A 4,925-nucleotide genomic window follows, 5' to 3' on the forward strand; every position below is an offset into this window, starting at 1 on the left:
TGTACACTAGCAGGTAGCAGTATAACGGGGAGGCCTGTAAGGTCAGACTGAGACATCCGTGCGGTGGCCACCCAAAGCGTTCGCACGCTGTCAGTTTCTTCACAGTCAAACCGCACCTCAACACAATCTTCTTGCTTCAGCGGTTCGCAGTAGTTTCTAATATATGATATTTTTTTCTGTCAAATCACGCTTCTAGGCCTACTACAGTGGTGACTTACGTTATCACTATCGTGTTTCACTGAATTTGAGAAGCAAAAAATGCGAATCCTACGTTTTTTACGTTGTTATTTTACGTCCTGTTGATAATGTGGTCATTTGAGACAGCTTAGTGCTAACTTATTGTAGCTTAATCTACAGACATCACTAACACCGATACCCAAGGGGGGTCACGAACCCAGTCTTTGCGTACGCGCGGCTCATGACAACGCCTAAAGCTGTTCCGCTACAGCGACCGAGCACCATTGGGTTTTCAGAGTCCTGTGAAATACTTATGGACCGGTGGTGAAATATATATTATCAGTAAAATCATGTGGGAGGAAAGCAGATGGGGAATGATGGCAATATAGGATTCAGAAACAGGACGTAAACAATAAAAATTCATGAACTAGCAACAGGAGCTCATTTTTTCTTTAAATACAGTTCTGACAGTTCAGCAAGCTCGAGAGCAGATTCTTCCTTCTACTCCGGCAGTTTCCCTAGCTATTTGCAAATACCAGTTTGTTTCTTCAAGATTTGACTTCCGAAATAAGCAAACATTTTGGAGCAAAGCCACAACTCTAAGTTCTAACACTGTTATGAAATTCATGATTTTTTTCAGATTGCGGTAGAAGCATACGCTTAGTACCTGAGAATAAATTATATTGATGAGGAAAACGCATCTTCCTCAGTCTTTGGCAGAGGTGCCCTCTGCACTTTGGAGAAAGAGAAATGAATCTGAGTTTTCTAGATTTCAGTATCTGTTTGAATCTGCTGACCGTAACATTTATATTCTTACTGTATGAGAGAATGGATTGTGAATGAATCTACGGACCTTATTTTCGTGTACATTATTACATTTGGCTAATTAATGTTTGTTCACATTCAGCATCAAAAGTGAGAAGAAAGCCAAAATGGAGGAGAAGCGATCATCCAGATCGAAAACGTGCAATTGCAGAATAAAAGGGACTGCGAAAGGTTCTCACTATTTGCAACTAATGAGAATATTTTCAAGTATTCCTTCGGTGTTCATCGCTTAATTATCAACACCATCTCCATGCAAATTGCCACTAGAAACGAAATCTTACATACGCACTGCAGGGAAAGTGCTAAAAAAGGGACACAGATCGCTCATGCCTCAGCGAATATTATCATTTTATTCGTAAGTATAGTTGTTTCTTCTGAAGTTTATTCGCTAAATGGAAGAGGCTTCAAGGTCTCTTTATGAATTGTTACATCAAACTGCGTGCCATTGTTTACATCTTCGACTTCAAGTAAAACATACTAGATAGGCCGACGTAATCAGCCCCAAAAGCATTCGGAAAAAAAAGATCGGTCACGCACTAGGGGGGGGGGGGGCGGGCAATTGCCCCCATTGTCCCCCCCCCCCTTGGATCCGCCCCTGTAGTGTGTGTGTTTATGTTCTCTCTTACCAATGCCTTCTTGATACTGATTCTAGACACTAGAACAATACAGGGTGTTTCAAAATGAATATACCTGTTTTAATACATTATAGCATTTATTATATTCAATTTAAAATTAGAGATAATACATCAAATGAAAGAGTAGCTCAAATATTTTTATTTGTAAACCTGTTACAAGCTCTAAAGCCTACAGACTACGGTCTACTTACCAACTTTGCAAACAAAAAGTTGGTGAATGACCATGAAGCTTTCCTGAATCGTGTCGTCTTCAATGATGACTCGACATTTCATGTAATTGGAAATGTGAACACACATATTGTATGTGTCTGGAGGTCACCAAATCCCCACGAAATGGCACAGTTGAAACGAAACTTCACTAAATTAAATGTTCCTTGTGTCATATCCCAGCGGAAAGTTTAAGAGTCTCTCTTTTTGCTGTGCAACTGTAGCTGGTGCTTCGTATCGTGATGCGTTGGAAGTGTGGCTCTTTCTGTAGACTGGAAGAAGCTGAAGAGCAGAACATTATTTGGCAGCAAGATGGTGTGCCGTCTCTGGCGTGACAGACTACACGATTGACTAAACGACGTTGGTTGTAAGGCGCGGAATGACAGAGCTTGTTGCGCATGATCTCCACCGTCACCTGATCTGTTGCCAAGCGATTTTTACCCTTGTGATTCATAAAGGATCATGTATAGCAACCTGCGCTACAAGCTGGAGAACGTGACTGCAGAAACAGTACTGAAACAGTTGTTGCAACAATTACCTCTGACACAGCAATCAAGCTTTGGGAAGAACTGGCCTATCAGCTCGATGTGTGCTGTGTGACGAATAATGCTCACATCGAACAGTTGTAAGGAAAACTATTTGAGTTGTTCTTTCATTCAATATTTTTACAACAATGTAAGGTGAATGCAATAAATGTTACAAAGCCTTCAAACCGGTATATTCATTTTGAAACACCCTGTACTTTAGAATTGATGATGCAGCTGAAGTGCTTCAAACTCTCTCCACCTGGAGACCCGTCATGAATTAAAAAAAAGAAAACAAAAAAAAACGCCTTCCTTCTTCTTCTTCTTCTTAACCGTCTGCTATTACATCACAACACTTTCACATCTACTACTATACACGAATAAGGGGTGCTAACCTCCTTGACATTTGCGCATCTGGAGAAATCTTGTACTCTTGGATGACTGCAGAACAGGAGTTATGGACTCAGCTCCCTCGATTTCTTCGTAACACACGGAATGTAGTGGTTTACTTATGGTCAGCTACAGATTAAAACGGTGACAATGCTGCAAGGAGAGTTGGTCAAAGACAATGTGAGGAGATCATTCAGTCTCTAACTGTATCCTAAGAATGCAAGAACGCCATCTGACTTCCATCCGCATAGAGAAAGATCATTAATTATTCACTATGCTCGTAGTGCTAGAAATATGTAGATCGCTGTCTGGTGTATTTTGATGTATATGTTCGAGAATTAACGGTGAATGGGTCTACTGCACAGACATCTATCTACATTCGCAATGGTACTTGTTCAGTAGAGGAGGGGCCAGTTAAGCGATGATACAGAAATTGGTAAACATGCTGCCGCATCATTGGTTGGAGTTGAAATTACGGTAGAATTGCTAAAATTGATAGCACTAGCAACTGTGATGTTTATTACTACAGTAGATCTATTCCATACCATCCACTCACTGGTATGCTGTTGATTAACACATAATGATTGACTGAGATCTCTTCTTAGAGACAGATGAAGAGTCTTGGTGGAGGGTCAACACCTTCCGGGGATGGCTAGAACCGAAACAGTGATCACGTACATGATTCTGGTATGAGGAATCAATCGAAATGGAACACTGAGCCATCACTGTGAAAGATGAGTTTAAACGTATAGGCTGTCAGTCACCTTCGGACAGCAATTTTGGAAACGCTCCACAATGCCGCAAAACTCTTCCAATATCCATATCTTGTAACCGTCTTTTATTTAAAATCATTCAATGTGTGTTATGGTGGCAGCAGCAACATGATTTATACTGTGTGACGTCTAGTTTTCTGTGAGAGGGAATGAATCAAAACCTTTTAATATGGGTTTAGAACTTGACACAGACCTAGAAGTCATGGTGGAAAGGACAAAATGTATGGAAGTGTACAAAGCGTGTTGTAGCAGAGAAAAACAACGTAACAAACAACAAAACAGGGACTCTCTCGTACGACTGATAGTCTGTGCGATATGATCCTCGTACAGTACAGGTGATGAAACTTTACACTGGCCACCTGCTCCAGTGGATCAGTACCTGTATATTTAATACGATCGCCGCATTTACTCGTTGCGGCATGCCGAAGATTTTTTTTTTTCGATATATCGGAAGAGAGAGATGCAGTAACAATCTTATCGATTTCTCTGTTGGATGAAGTTACCAGAGCTTTTATAGTTCGTAATTCTTCTCTGTTGGATGGTACAGAATAACAATGATAGAATGTTTGGGTGATAGATGCAAAATGAACCCTGAGGGATACAGATCTGCTTTGGACTGCAGTACTTGCTGGATTTGGAGTCTTCCTAATTTTCCCGATAAGAAACACCACCATTATTGTTCATACAGTCTTTCGTACTACCTTGTGTTGCAGGAACAGGCTTCGTTTGGCGCTGACCTTACACATCGTACACGGTTGACTGAGATGGAACACCATGTTTCCATTTTCACCGACTGGTCAAAACACGGTCCTGTCGCATTAACTCAGCTCACTCTGTTTCTACACGGGTTGCAGAATGTGGTGGATATAGCGCTCTCTGACTTCAGTTCAGCTCCGACTTAAATTGGGATGGTCACATGGAAGAAGCTGTTGGGAGGCTGGGACAGAGACCGAGAAACAGTTACCAGATGCAGAGGAATTATGTAAAACCACGTTGGAGTTTTGCTGTAGCAGATAGGTTCGAAAAAGGTACCATTCCGAAATATAAGAGTGACACGAAGATTATTCGCCAGTGGCTGCAATCATTAAAAGTCGTTTCCTTACGATCCAACGCAAGTGTGTGGCTGAATGGTGCGACTTGATTTCGAATCGCTAACGGCATTTCTACCATAAAGCGTTACACTACCACTCTTGTGTGTACCTGTAGAACCGAGACAGCTTTTTATGCTTGGTAACAGTATCATAGTCGTCGAGATCGTGTTTTTAACCTTTAACTACACGTGTGGGGTCTCAGCAGACCTGTAGACCCCACGCGTGCTTTTACGTAGTATTTATTTACAGTATGCTAATACAGTAATTTCCACTTATTTCAGTATATTTACAACAATGACTCGC

The sequence above is a fragment of the Schistocerca serialis genome, chromosome 5 (genome assembly GCF_023864345.2).
Source record: "Schistocerca serialis cubense isolate TAMUIC-IGC-003099 chromosome 5, iqSchSeri2.2, whole genome shotgun sequence".
NCBI lineage: Eukaryota > Metazoa > Arthropoda > Insecta > Orthoptera > Acrididae > Schistocerca > Schistocerca serialis.